Source organism: Sus scrofa, chromosome 10, assembly GCF_000003025.6.
Source record: "Sus scrofa isolate TJ Tabasco breed Duroc chromosome 10, Sscrofa11.1, whole genome shotgun sequence".
Taxonomy (NCBI): Eukaryota; Metazoa; Chordata; class Mammalia; order Artiodactyla; family Suidae; genus Sus; species Sus scrofa.
Window position 1 is genome coordinate 10,141,641 of NC_010452.4, and position 15,091 is coordinate 10,156,731.

The 15,091-nt window shown below is 48.3% G+C and overlaps 1 long non-coding RNA gene across 2 annotated transcripts; it reads left to right on the forward strand.

The window, feature by feature from the left end:
• On the forward strand, nt 4,123–11,975 carry LOC102159416. 2 transcript variants are annotated; one of them, XR_002336196.1, is made up of 4 exons: nt 4,123–4,686; nt 6,039–6,131; nt 9,173–9,267; nt 9,361–9,718. It is a non-coding gene; the product is annotated as an uncharacterized LOC102159416 (long non-coding RNA). The 2 variants fall into 2 exon arrangements; XR_305795.3 differs by lacking the exon at nt 9,361–9,718 and adding an exon at nt 11,746–11,975 and having other exon boundaries at nt 4,125–4,686.

Genomic DNA, 15,091 nt, shown 5'->3' on the forward strand with positions numbered 1-15,091 from the left:
GAATCCAACTAGTATCCATGAAATACTACCATACAGCACAGGAAAAATCTACTCAATAGTTTGTAATATCCTACATGGGGAAAAAAGAATGGATATTTTTATATACACAGCTGATTCACTTTATTGTACACCTGAAACTAATACAACATTGTAAGTCAACTATATTCCAATAAAATTAACTTTAAAAAATTCCGTCCTTACCGTTTTAACTAGTGTTCAACTTTAACCTCTTTGACGTTGTAAATTCACCTAAGACTATCTAAACAACCCCTTAGTCACACAGATTAAGAACGAAAGGGATATCAGAGAAGAGGTCAGAATGAAAAGTGGTTAAAAAGTACAGTCTTCTAGGAGTTCCCGTTGTGGCACAGTGGAAACGAATCCAACTAGGAACCGTGAGGTTGTGGGTTCAATCCCTGGCCTTACTCAGTGGGTTCAGGGTCCTGCACTGATGTGACTTGTGGTGTAGGCCGCAGACGCGGCTTGAATCTGGCGTTGCTGTGGCTGTGGTGTAGGCCAGCGGCTACAGCTCTGATTTGACCCCTAGCCTGGGAACCTCCAGATGCCGAGAGTGAGACAAAGCAAGATTCTGCATCCTGGCTGTTAACGTCCTCAAAATCAAAGCTGCAGAGACCCCCCAGGACCAGGCTGGCCAGAGGAGGGACGGTCCCTGCCTCCAGGTCATCGGCCCAAGCCCTCCAACTTCGCCTTCGTCATCAAGGAAGAGGCCGGTGAAGTCCTGGGGCCCCTCTACTCATTTATCCAATATAAACTGAGCTTCTCCACTGTGCCCAAGATACACAGGTAGGCACACAGGCCCAGCCGATGGGAGGCCATGTCACAATGAGGCAGTTGGCTCGACTTCCTCTTCAGGCCCATCCACTCCTGCTCCTTTCCTCCAGCCACATGTTCTTGCTACCGTCTTTGTCCAGGGTCTCGGTCTCTCCATCAATGTGTGAGGGGACCTGCCTCTTGCTTGCTGGCAGGCCGCTCTGAGGTGCCAGGAGGGATTCTGAATGTCTCACGGGTAAAGGGACACACAGTGTATCCTTTCTCTGACACCGGATTGCTGCGAGGACCCTATCACCCTCTGTCTGTGACAGAGCTGCTGTGTTGACTGCAAAGTGTCATTCCAGTGTCAAGGGTAATAGAACGCGGGCTTTGCTTCTTCACCTTCTATTTCAAAATACTCGGCCTGCAAGTAGCTCTTGGTTCGGACTCTTCGCGGAGTTGGCTGAGGGAACTGTGCCTGAGCCTTAGGATTTACACTCCCGGAAGGAAAGGAGGGCTTCCTCTCACTGCCTGCTCCAAGCGGTGGAGCCTGCTCTAGGCGCTTCCTCCCTGCCCCTCTCTCCCAAACGCCGGTCACGGCGCCCTCTGGTGGAAATCCGGAGCAATTGCCCCGTGGACCCAGGGCAAACCCAAAGCTCAGCCGATGGACGGCTTGGGGTTGAACTCCGGGAGGACGCGACCTGGGACTTTAGACCGCACAGGCTCCAGTCCCATCCAGCCGGTTACTGTCGTGCAGAATGTAGACTACGCAGTACCAGACATTTTGATTTTTCAAGACAAGCTAGAAACTTGCTCATTGAAAAAACCAAAACCGAAACCAACCGTATAAGCCAAAGAAAAACAAGCCCTCAGGGAGAGAGTTTGGGGCTGCAAACCATCAGGAAGCCTCCATCTCCGCGAAGAAAATGAAAAGTATTGATACCAGTTAATCCCAACACTATAACAGGGAAGAGTCCTGGTAATAGAAATGTTTTCTATAAAATATAAAAATCACAACCATGAACTATTTGACAAGGCAGAAAAAGAACAAGCTTATTTAATTGCTTCTCATATATATTTGCTTGTTATAACGAAAAAAAATTTCTTTTACTTATATGACCCAGCAGAAACTAGATTTCAGGAAAAATCTTGAGAGGAAACAAAAAAAAATAGAAACAATTGTTTCCATCAGTTACTTTTTCTTTCATTTGAGAGAAAAAAATTATTCTTCCAGAATTCACAAGCTTCCAGAATCCCAAAGTCCATGAAGATGTAGGAAAGAAGTCCTCACTTCCCCATACGAAATGCAGAGCCCACACCATTCGGCTCATCTCGGCTGAGGGCCTCACCTCCTACTTGTTTCTCACGCTGCTCTGAGTGTCATACCAAACTAAGAACATCTCAGTGTTTTTCAGAAAATTCTGTTTCTCTTTAAGGTGCCCTTCCCTTCTTTTCTATTTTTTAAAGCTCCTATGTAGTCTTCAAAACCCGGTTTAGGAGTTCCTGTCGTGCAACAGTTGTTGACGAATCCAACTAGGAACCATGGGGTTGCAGGTTCGATCCCTGGCCTTGCTCCATGGGTTGGAGATCTGGCGTTGCCGTGAGATGTGGTGTGGGTCGCAGACGCGGCTGGGATCCCACGAGGCTGTGGCGTAGGCCGGTGGCTACAGCTCCTATTGGACCCCCTAGCCTGGGAACCTCCATATGCTGCGGGAGTGGCCCTGGAAAAGGCAAAAAGACAAAGACAAAAACAAAAACAAAAACAAAACCGGTTTATAAATTCCCTCCCATCAAAACCCATTTACATGATACCTGCCCAAGCCTTAAGGCATTGGAAGTTGCCCACTCCCAACCTGTGCTTTCAAAGTGCAAAGCCCCTATCTCTAGGAGAACAATCTGTGTGCTTATATTACCATCATTTGTTTACACATCTTAGACCTGGAGAATCTACCCGCAGGTGGGCCGTGTCTCTGATGGGCTATAAGGCTGTGAGTGTGTGGTTCCATGGTGTAAGGGTCAGCACTCTGGACTCTGAGGGGATAGAAGGCTTTGAAAACATCTCATAGATTGGACGCCAGTAGGGTAGGTTGTGCACCCAGAGCCTAATAAGAGCTAGATTCATTGTAAGTACAATAATCTAAAAATATATTTATAAGTGCTTTTATTTTTGATTATTTTGAATGAGGACTAATTTTCTTTGTTTCAAGGGCAAGGGTATAAATGTGTGTCCAAGAGAGAAGTTTCCATCTCTCCCGTTGGCGGCCACTCAATTTCTTATCAGTGAGTGACGCTGCTCCTGCTTTACAGCCTCTGGATAAAGTCCGCATTCCGTTACCACGTGAAGTCCTTCTTGCTCCTCCCTCGCCTCACACCCAGCCTTTGGCCGCTACTTTCCAGCCCAGGCTGAACTGAGCTCCTCAGGGTGCCGTGCACTCTCGGCCACACTCTCTTCTTTTTGATGCCCAAAAGATGATACAGGAATCTGGGTTCTTGTTCACGCAGTCAAAGAGTGACCTCTGTGAACACACAGGCAGCAAGCAAGCAAAGTCTTTTTTTTTTTTTTTTTTTCTTTTGTCTTTTTGCCTTTTCCAGGGCCGCTCCTGCTGCATATGGAGGTTCCCAGGCTAGGGGTCGAATCGGAGCTGTAGCCACCAGCTTACACAACAGCCACAGCAATGTGGGATCCCAGCCGCGTCTGCGACCCACACCACACCTTACGGCAAGGCCAGATCCCTAACCCACTGAGCAAGGCCAGCGATCGAACACGCACCCTCAGGGTTCCTAGCCGGATCTGTTAACCACTGAGCCACGAGGGGAACTCCAAGCAAAGTCTTTATTAAAGGGAAGCAAATAGCTCCCAGGGCTGCTGGGAGCAGGGAGAAGAGCCACCTTCTCTATTGTCCTATAGGGATTTTTACCCCTTAAAAATGGGGGTGCTGCCAACGTGGGGTCCAGAGAGATGTGGTCTTCTCCCATTGGCCTTGCTCAGTTACGTATATCAGTCCTTGTCCAATAGGGGTCTTAGGGGTGAAAGTGTCCCGTTAGTCTCAGGGTTTCTTTGCCCTTTTCTTCCCGTAAACGGAGTCACAGGGGATTGGGGATTACTGTCCATCTGGGTGTACGCACACTCCCTACAGTAAACAGGGACTGTGGGGATGTTACTCCTGGAGCCTTTAAGCCACAAATGTTCATCAATGGCCACATCAAAGAATGCATCCAAGCCCACGCTCCTTCACTAACTCCCTGATTTAGTATTTGGCCTCGATTTAGCAACATGTTCCTGATCCGTCCAGCTTCAGATCTCGGTCGGCAGCTGGTTCCAAGAGCCCCCACTCCTCCCCTCCCTAACTGTCTCCCCTTGTTTACTGCCAGGTACCCTTAGCAGCTCCTGGTCCCTGGAGATCTGAGCAGGGAGCCATCAGCAAAGACTAGCCACCAGCGTCTAGCACACAGCAGGGCTGGAATCAAAGTTGCCCAAGCCCCACTGAGCCTCAGCCTCTGGGAGCTCCGGACTCACCTTTGGCAGCAGAAGCCTAACCTCCCCCGGTGCGGGGACCACAACCCACCCCGCCCCTAACTCTAACGCAACCTGGATGTGCTTCCTCCCGCAGCCTGAAGGGGGCGCCCGGATAACGCACAGCTAACCCTGCCCGCTGGCTGTTCTTGTTCCCACCCGGGTGGTGCAGGGAAGGGGGAGAGGCTTTATCAGCTTGTGGGCGGGCGGACCTATTTCTGTCTGTGAAGGGATAAGGGATTTTCATCATCAGCCTCTTCCCTGAATGCAGTTGACTCTTGGGCGCAGAAAAGTTAGAAGTGTGGCTTTGAAAGGCTAAAAGGAAGATTCTGCGCCATGCTGTCTGCCTCCATCTCTCCTCTCAGCGGGGACGTTTTAGGCGGACACCCAGCCGGCTCCAGGTCAGCACCCCACTCCCCCCTCCACGGGGCATCTTACAGCCCCTCTCAAACACCAGCCCCCACCTCCCAGAATGGCCGATTACTCTGTAAAGTCCTGTACAATGTGAGGAGTTATCATCATTATCGTTATTATGATTAACTAGCATTTTCTTTACCTAAAGTTCAAATTCAAAATTTTCCTTACTTTTACGCTCCCTTTGTATAGCTTCTTTTACTTTCTTTTGCTTTTTAAGGTTGCACCCGAGGCATAGGGAAATTCCCAGGCGAGGGGTCTAATCGAAGCTGCAAAAGTCACAGCCTTAGCGGCAGCAACGCAAGATCTAGCCACCTGCGACCTACACCACAGCTCATGGGCAGCCCTCGGGCAGCTCTCCGGCAGCTCTCGGGCAACGCTGAATCCCAAACCCACTGAGTGAGACCAGGGATTGAACCCCAGGCCTCTTGGTTACTAGTCAGATTTGTTTCTACTGCACCACAATGGGAACTCCTTCTAGTTTACTTTCTTTTTTCATGTTTCTTTTTTTAAGGGGACCTTGGCTTAATGTTTGGCCTTACAGACTTTTGAATTGTATTTATCAATGTAATGTTTTCTTTTTAAGTACTTCTGTTGTTTGACTTACAAACAGACCTTTCCGTGTATTGCAATAGCTCTTGTAATCTAATTAAACGTATAAAATGTGGAAAAGCTTAGGTTCTCTTAAATTTCCTGGGACACAGTTACGGCATTTAGTCATTAATCTAAATCAGGTAAGCACTTACAAAGTTTACACTGGAAACTCAAGGCTAATGTTTTAAATATTCTAATGTTCCTAAATATTCTCTAATACATTAAGCTCTCAAGTAAATTCTTAAGATACCAAATATACAAAGATCCTTCCTATATTTAACACTAATATGATAACTACATTGTTAGTTTCAAATCTCCCTGTTATTTCACTGAGTCATTTTGGATTTGAGAGTTATTATCAAAGGTGGATGGGATTTTAAGTTGAATAAAGATTTTGGTTGGGGAGTTCCTGTTGTGGCGCAGTGGTTAACGAATCCGACTAGGAACCATGAGGTTGCGGGTTCGGTCCCTGCCCTTGCTCAGTGGGTTAACGATCCGGCGTTGCCGTGAGCTGTGGTGTAGGTTGCAGACGCGGCTCGGATCCCTCATTGCTGTGGCTCTGGCGTAGGCTGGTGGCTATAGCTCCGATTCGACCCCTAGCCTGGGAACCTCCATATGCCGAGGGAGCGGCCCAAGAAATAGCAACAACAACAAAGACAAAAAAAGACCAAAAAAAAAAAAAGGATTTTGGTTGGAAGGGGGTTTGGAAGCTACAGACACCCAAAAAGATTTTTCTCATCCCCAGACTGCCACTTTGATCTGCTTATTATGTCAAGAAGGAACTTCAAGTTCATGGCCTGTTACTGTGATGTCCTCTCCCCATGCCAGGTGGTTGGAGGTATGTTACAGCTGATCCTCACTACTGACGAATATGCAAATCACAGCCAGGTGGCTAGAACGCTTGACTGAATTCAGCCTACCTTTGAGTCCATTCTGCATTCTTTTCAAACTCTTCCTCTTAGCCCAGCCACGCTGCTTGCAGATATTTAAATGCACCCCTCTTTACATAATTTGTGTGTGGCTTACTCTTTGGTCACCATCACCTCAAGAGGAACAAGATTCAAACTCAGCATGAACACCTTGTTTCAAACTTGAAGAGAAGGTGAAATTGGTCTCTGAGAGAGGATGTTAACTGAAGGCTGGAAACTCACGTGAGGTAAACCTCCAAACTGAGCTTTCTGTTGTAATACAGGGGCGGACATACACCTGCTCCTTGGGCAGTTGTCTAAAAGAAAACCATTATGAGCATTAGATAAATGAAATACTAACAGAAAAAAAATGAGGTAAGATATATTAATATATCTATATTTGGACATACATTAAAAAGTAGTAGTAATTCGTTTCTGCAATAACCATTCTTTTCTGATAATGCTTTTTTTATCCCATTAAAATTGGAACCATCACGACCCCATACATTGCACCTCTAGTTGAGTTTTTCATCCTATTTTGGGACTGAGGAGTAGTTAGCGCCCAGATTCATGATCAGCACTTTGGACTGGCTGAAATGGTGGCTAGAACTATGGTACTGCTAATTCTTTTCTAAAGAACTTCCAGGAGTTTCTGCTGGGGCACAGTGGGTTAAGAATCTTACTGCAGGAGTTCCTGTTGTGGCTCAGTGGTTAACGAATCCGACTAGGAACCATGAGGTTGCGGGTTCGATCCCTGGCCTTGCTCAGTGGATTAAGGATCTGGCGTGGCCGTGAGCTGTGGTGTAGGTTGCAGACGCGGCTCGGATCCCATGTTGCTGTGGCTCTGGCATAGGCTGGCAGCTGCAGCTCCCATTCGACCGCTAGCCTGGGAACCTCCATATGCCGTGGGTGTGGCCCTAAAAAAGACAAAAGTTAAAAAAAAAAAATCTTCCTGCAGCGGCTAAGGTTGCAGCCAAGTTGTGGGTTCCATCCCTGGCCTGGGTGCAGAGGGTTAAAGAATCCAGCATTGCTGCAGCTGCCACAGCTGCGGAATAGGTCACAGCTGCAGTTTAGATTCAGTCCTGGGCCAGGGAACTTCCTTATGCCCTGGGTGCACCATTAAAACAAAACAAAACAAAACAAAAAAACCCAAACCAAAAACCAAAACAAAGCCAAAAAAAAAAAAAAAAAAAATCCCCCAAACTTCTAGGTCCAGCCTGGAAGGATTTCTTCCATAGTCTCAGTTTGAGGAAGGTTAAGTATGAAACAGGAAAAATAGGAACAATCTCAACACTCAAAAAAAAAAAACCCCAAAACCACAAAAAAAAAGAAAAACCCCAATAACGACAACAGAGAGTTTCCATAGTGGCGCAGTGGAAACTAATCCGACTAGGAATCATGAGGTGGTGGGTTCAATCCCTGGCCTTGCTCAGTGGGTTAAGGATCTGGTGTTGCTGTGGCTGTGGTGTAGGCCGGCAGCTGCACCTCCAATCGGACCCCTAGCCTGGGACCCTCCATATGCTGCGAGTGCAGCGGGGACTGAGGCTTGACTGCACTGGGACGGAGGTGTGTGTAGGTAACACGAAGACAAATCATAGCAGTTATTGTTCAATAAGGCCTAGAGGCTGAATGGGGAGGAGCCTTCTGATCTTCTAACAAACAGCCTGGGAGAGGAGGGGGGGTCAAAGTGCGTGTGGAACAGGCCCTCTGTTCTGGAGGGTTGGCCACCTCGACCTGCAGCCTGTAACCCACCACTGGTTTCCCAGTTGCGGTTCAGACTTGGAAAACGAGGGTTATATCTCTGCCGTTAGTGGATAAGATGAATAGAAATGAAACCCTGTCCAGCTCCTTACTCCCCAGGATTATGCTCTGAGAGTGTAGGATTCCTGCAGGTCGGGGCCTCTGAGGACACGGGAGATGTCACTACTAGGTACCCCGCTGCAGCCCTTGACTGGTCTTCCCAGGATCCCAGCACCATCCCACCTGTGGGAGTTAGGGAGCCAGAGCGTATATGCCGCTGCTAAGTTTTTAGTGTACCTGATTTTGAATGTCTGTAATCCATTCAGATCTAGAATGAACTGCACCTGATTTCCCGAAGGGGAAGATCAGATTCTAATTTCTGAGCCCCAAAGGTTACTCGCTAACATATCTGGACCATTTATTCAGAAGTTTTCATTAAAAATTATTTTTATTTTTATTTTTGTCTTTTTAGGGCCACACCCATGGCATATGGAGGTTCCCATGCTAGGGGTCTCATTGGAGCTATAGCTGCTGGCCTACACCATAGCCACAGCAATGCCAGATCCTTAACCTGCTGAACAAGGACAGGGATCGAACCTGCAACCTCATGGTTCCTAGTCGGATTTGTTTCTGCTGTGCCACAATGGGAGCTCTCTATTTAGAAGTTTTCATATTGGGGAAATAATTAAAAGAAAAAAAAAGGAAGATGTTTTCAGATGGCAAGGGGAAGAGCCTAGAATGAATGATCTATAGGTAATGGATTAGAGTTGGAGACGTCGGTATGAACTCATGTTTAGCATCATGAAGATACAGATGGCTGCCTACAGAATTGTTTATAGGAGTTCCCGTCATGGCACAGTGGTAAACGAATCCAACTAGGAACCATGAGGTTACGGGTTTGATCCCTGGCCTCATTCAGTGGGTTGAGGATCCGGCGTTGCTGTGGCTGTGGCGTTGGCCAGTGGCTACAGCTCTGATTAGGGCTAGGGCTAGCCTGGGAACCTCCACATGCCGTGGGTGCGGCCCTGGAAAAAGACAAAAAAAAAAAAAAAAAAAAAAAGAATTGTTTATAGATATGTGCCTACATGGGTTTAGTGCACACGTGTATGTCTTCATCTGTCAGCCCAAAATCTTTAAACTCACTGGGCAGATTTGTTGGTGTTAGTGGTATCACGTAACTTAAAACTAAATTTTGTGTGTAACTTAAAACTAAATGTTGTGTGCATTGCAGAATATAATGATGATGTCGGGGACCAGACTCTCACTGCGGAATAAATGGGGCAGAATATAAGGAGTGGAGAAAAAGATGAGAAATTATCCCATGGGGTAAGTTTATAATACTTATTTTTGCCCACTGAATGGACCCAGAAGCGATCCACCAGCAACAAGCATACCTAGAGCCCAGATCTTGCTTTTCAGATACCATTCTCTCTAAAAGGAACGAGACCTCCTTGAAGACATTAATGCAAGGTTTGGGGCAGAGAGAGTTAGTGAGCCTGGAATATCTTATGCTAGAAAATAGAACATGCTCAAAGTTTAATGAAGCAAGGATTCGTATTGAAAGGTCTTCCAGTGGTCAAACTTGGGACAATTTGATCATCAGAAGTAATAATGGAGCATCTCCAAAAATAACCCAGGAGGCCATCACGATTCCAGAGACAAAAGTGGGGGAGGAGAAGCTCTTCTTTACAGACAAAATGCCAGATAAAAAGTATAGAAGGGATTTTTTTTTTTTTTTGCTTCTTTTAGGGCCACACCCTTGGCACATGGAAGTTCCTGGGCCAGGACTGGTATTGGGTCTGCAGCTGCTGGCCTACACCACAGCCGCAGCAACAAAGGATCCAGGCCACATCTGCAAGTGACACCACAGCTCTTGGCAATGCCAGATCCTTAACCCACTGAGGGAGGCCAGAGATCGAACCCGCATCCTCAAGGATACTGGTCTGGTTCCTTAACTGCTGAGCCACATGGCAACTCCATGATCCTGCTTTATTGTATGTATGTATTTGTTTTTTTGCTTTTTTAGGGCCGCACTCAGGGCATGTGGAAATTCCCAGGCTAGGGGTCCAATCAGAACTACAGCTGCCAGCCTGTACACCACAGCCACAGCAACTTGGCATCCGAGCCTCATCTGTGACCTACACCACAGCTCACAGCAACACCAGATCCTTAACCCACTGAGTGAGGCCGGGGATCAAACCCGCAACCTTATGGCTCCTAGTCGGATTTGTTTCTGGTGTGCCACGACACCAGGAATTCCGAAAAACTACTATTTTATAACCATCAACATGATAACTGTTATAGGCAAAGATCATCAGCAGATGCTAAAACAACTGAGTGAAATTTTGTTGTAATACAAAGATTCAGGAGGTCCCGTTGTGTCTCAGTGGTAACAAACCTGACTAGTATCCCTGAGGATGCGGATTCAATCCCTGGCCCCACTCAATGGGTTAAGGATCCACGCATTACAGTGAGCTGTGGTGTAGGTCACAGTCATGGCTTGGATCCTGCATTGCTGTGGCTGTGGTGTAGCCTGACAGCTTTAGCTTCGACTTGACCCCTAGCCTGGGAACTTCCATATGCTACATGCAAAAAGAAAAAAAAAAAAATATATATATATATATATATAAAATCTGATACTCTTGAAATGTCAAGTCATAAATTGCAATAAACACTGCTTTAAGCATGTGACCGACCCTGGTATCATCATAATTGGATTAACTGATACTAGTTATCTCCTGCTATGATTCAATGAAAAGTGCTGAATGTCTGAATGTCACCTACATTATTCTGACTAAGCTTTTCACCTGAATCTAATCCTGAAGAAACCATCAAACCAATTGAAGACTATGGAACATTTTGCAAGAGAAGAATTTGTACCCTTAAAAAACAGCAGTGTTATACTAGCCCCCCAAAAATGGGAAGAAGAAAAGGAGAGCAGGGGTTACTATTCCAGATTAAAAGAGGCTAGAGTTAGGGGCCCTAATTTGTGCTTGTCTTGGCTGCTGGGGACCCACACCTCTGATGAGAGCCTGTTAGCTGAGCAAAAGCAATATTTGTCTTTTAGATTTTTCCCCCCTCTGCTTCCTGCATTGGCACTCTGATTATAATCAACTGAGTTTTATTTAGACACATCTGTGCCTCTAGGCAGGTAGTGATGTCTTATTAAGCACAGGTTAATGACAAATTAGGAGTAAAAGTTAACAACTCTGAGATACATATAATAAAAGTGTGTTTTTAAAAATGTATAGGAATTCCCATTGTGGTGGATTGGAAATGAATCCGACCAGGAACCATGAGGTTGTGGGTTCGATCCCTGGCCTTGCTCACTGGGTTAAGGATCCAGCGTTGCCATGAGCTGTGGTCACAGACACCACTCAGATCCTGCATTGCTGTGGCTGTGGTGTAGACCAACAGCTGTAGCTCTGATTCGACCCCTAGCCTGGGAACCTCCATACACCGTGGGTGCAGCCCTAAAAAGCAAAAAACAAAACAAAACAAAACAAACTACAAAGTCTCTCATCAAATCAACCAGAAAAATATAGACATGACAATCTCTCAAATCAAAAGGGAAAAGCAAAGCAAATAACCAATAAAATGAATAGAACCTCTGAGGCAGAATACTAACTCAGGCAGTCAGTGAAGAAGCTTGGGCTTGGATGCATTCTTTGATGTGGCCATTGATGAACATTTGTGGCTTAAGGGCTCCAGGAAGTAACATCCCCACAGTCCCTGTTTACTGTAGGGAATGTGCCTACACCCAGATGGACAGTAATCCCCAATCCCCTGTGACTCCGTTTACAGGGAGAAAAGGACAAAGACATTTCTACCCCTAAAACCCTATTGGACAAGGACTGTTATGGGTAATTGAACAAGGCCAATGGGAGAAAAAAAACCACATCTTTCTGGACCCCACGTTGGTACCCTCCCCATTTTTAAGAGATAAACATAATAGAGAAGGGGGCTCTTCTTCCTGCTCCTGGCAGCCCCAGGAGTGATCTGCTTTCCTCTAATAAAGACTTTGCTTGTGCTCACTTCGGCAGAACGTATTCTAAAAAAAAAAAAAAAGAAAAAACTTTGCCTGCTTTCTGCTTGTGTGTTCAAGGAGTTCATTCTTCGACTGCATGAACAAGAACCTGGATTCTGGTATCATATTTCAGGTATCACCTCCGCTTCCCATCACCTCTCACAACCTCTAGAAATGAAGACGGTAGGGCTGTGATGGAACATGTTACCGCTCAGGAACTTCCCTGCTTCCCTGAAATCATGCCTGACCCTGCGCCGTGTTGCAAAGGCAGTGGGACAGGGCAGGTGATAGGCAAGCCTGAGTGGGGGTGGCAGAGACTAGGTGCTCACCACGGCAAAGCCCTCACTTGTTTGGGTGCTGGCACCCTGTGCCAGCCAGCGTGGGTTTAGGAAATACAGCCTTTAGAGCTGAGGTCTTAAAGATCGACAGTCATCATTTTACAGCTGAGGAGCTGGAGGCACAGAAAAGCCAAGTTACCTGTCCAGGTGACTCTTTCTTCTTCGATGGCCCACAAAGTGCACACACTCCCTTGTCCACAACTGAGCTCATCATCTTTCTCCCCAAACCAGCTTCTCCTGAATTTTCTCTCTGAGAGAATGGCCCCTCCCTCCTGTATCCAGACAGCTTTGCCCAAGAGCTGGCAGTCACCCATGCCTCTTCTGCAATCTCAGCATTCCGTCTGTCCCCACGTCTTGCTAGGTGTCTCCTGACTCTCTCTGCTAGTCCCAGCCTCATCTGCATCTCCAATGCCGTTTTTTCCTGAGGAGGGATTATTTCGGCTTGAACTAGGGCATCTGCCTCTCTGGTGACCAGTTTTACCGACCACTCTTCCCTCCCAGCACAGCCCAAGTGACCTCTGACACCCAAGTCTGGTCAGGCCCCATTGTTGTTCCGAATCCTGAGGTGTCTCCATATGAAGCTGAGACATCTTGATGTGGCCCCGCCCACCTGTCCTGCCTAAACACCTGCAGGCACAGGTACATTCTGATAGAACCAGATTGCTAGTGGCCGTGCCAACATGTCACATCCTCCTATTCCTTCAGTTTCTCCTGTGTTGCACATGCTGCTCCTTTAGCCCAGAATCCCTTCCTCAAAAAGACCACTTGCCAAGGCTCTCCTTTTGCTCAAGTCTCAGCTCAAAATCTCCCTCCTCCAACAGACCCCACTGTCCTGAGATTTCCCTGCTTTTCATCTCGCTTGCCCTTCATCTTGACTGAGCCTCCCAGTCACTCTTCCAGGGCAGCTTCTTCTAAACATCAAATCCCCAGGGCCAGGGTTCAGCAGGTTAAGATCCCAACTCGTCTTCGTTGGGATGGGGGTGAAGGTTCGATCCCTGGCCTCGCTCAGTGGGTTAAGGATCCGACGTTGCCATGAGCTGTGGTGTAGGTGGAGACAAGGCCCGGATCCTGCGTTGCTGTGGCTGTGGTGTAGGTCGGCAGCTGCAGCTCTGATTCCACCCCTAGCCTGGGAACTTTCATATGCCATGGGTGTGGCCCTAAAAAGCAAAAAAGAAAGAAAGAAAAATCTCCAGGGCCAATAAATGTGTGTGGAAAGGAGCAGAGAGGCTTAATCAACAACACGTTTAGCCTGTCCGGGCGGGAGCTCACATGCGGTGAGGAGGGTGGACTAGAAAGCCTGTCGTGCTGACAGCAGGCTCGTGGGGTCTGGTGTCTGGAGAGGCAAAGGGGGCCCAGTGCAAGTTTCCACACACCTCACTCACAACATACCTCGTTCACCACACACGCCTGAGAAAGGAACCAGGTCTTGGCTGCTGAGCATCATGTGTTCAGTGAAGAGGCAGAGCCCACCGGCCTAAGACTTCAAACAGGCTCTGCTCATGCGGAGATGGATCCTTATCTATATCCATATCTATATATTTTTGGAACCCGGCCAGGGCACATGGAAGGTCTCAGGTGAGGGGTCAAACTCTTGCCACCACAGCGACCTCATGGGATCCTTAACCCACTACCCCACACAGGGGAACTCTCAGTTGCAGGGAGAGTTCAATTTTCGCTTTTCCCAAAGATCTGGATCCCAGCCCTGCCCGCCCTTCTCCTCCCAGCCCAGAGCAGCTTTCTGTAGATGACCAATCAGGACCCAGGGCGATGGCCCACCTCTTGCCTCCTTAAACTCTCCTAGAATGGTGCCACAGGTTAAGGGACAATCCCTGAAAAATAAACAAATGACCTCACACCTTCACTTAGCCAAGAATCCACTTGGTTCACAAAGAATCTGCTTAAATGGAGGGGGAAAGAGATCCCAAGCTGGATTTTCGTTAAAGCAGTAAAAACAGATTTTTCTCGGTGACTACTGAGAAGCAGGGGAAGAACTGAGCTCGGTTTCCAGGAGCCCAGACCTCAGTGGGTCTAAAGGGTGAATGGGGGGGGGGTGTCTGGTGGGAACTGACACGTGGAGAGCAGTGGAGGTGGGGGCGGGCCAGGTGTGCCTGCAGGGGGCCCATCCGCGGAGGCCCGAGACCGGAGGTATGGCAGAGTTGTAGGACACACACACACACGCGGAAGGGACCGCGGGACGGTTCACGGTGGGGAGTAAGTGGGGAGCGGGCCAGGGGCTTGGCTTCAGACGCTGGCAGGAACCATCCCTGCAATCTGGCAGCTTCGAGCTTTCTGGGGCAGAGATTTTAGTGTGTGTGTGTGTGTGTGTGTGTGTGTGTGTGTGTGTGTGTGTGTGCATGGGGCGGGGGGGGGTGTTAGGCGAGGCGGGGGTTATCCTTGCGCCTTGGCCCTACCGGCCAGAAGCCACACTCGAGTTTGTTCAGAGCCCAGAAGCTTCCACGGAGCGGGTTGTGGGCCGAAAGTCGTGCGGTTCTCGGGCGATCTGCCAGTTCCTAACGCTGAAAATCTTCCCTTCTGCCGCCTACAGGCGACTGTCCTGTCCCCTGGGCCCCGTCGCGCAGCCAAGCAGCGGGACAGGGAGAGCGGGTCGGAGAGCGAAAGTGACCTCTCGGGACAAAGGGGCGGCGCGGCCTCTGGCTTTGGGCCTCCTGCTCCCCCGCGGGGGCGCAGGGCACCCCGGCGCCCAGCGCGTCCTGCCACATCGGCGCGCGCAGAAAGGCGGGTCAGGCCGCTGACTGGGCAGCTCGGGCTCCGCCCCCCGCAGCCC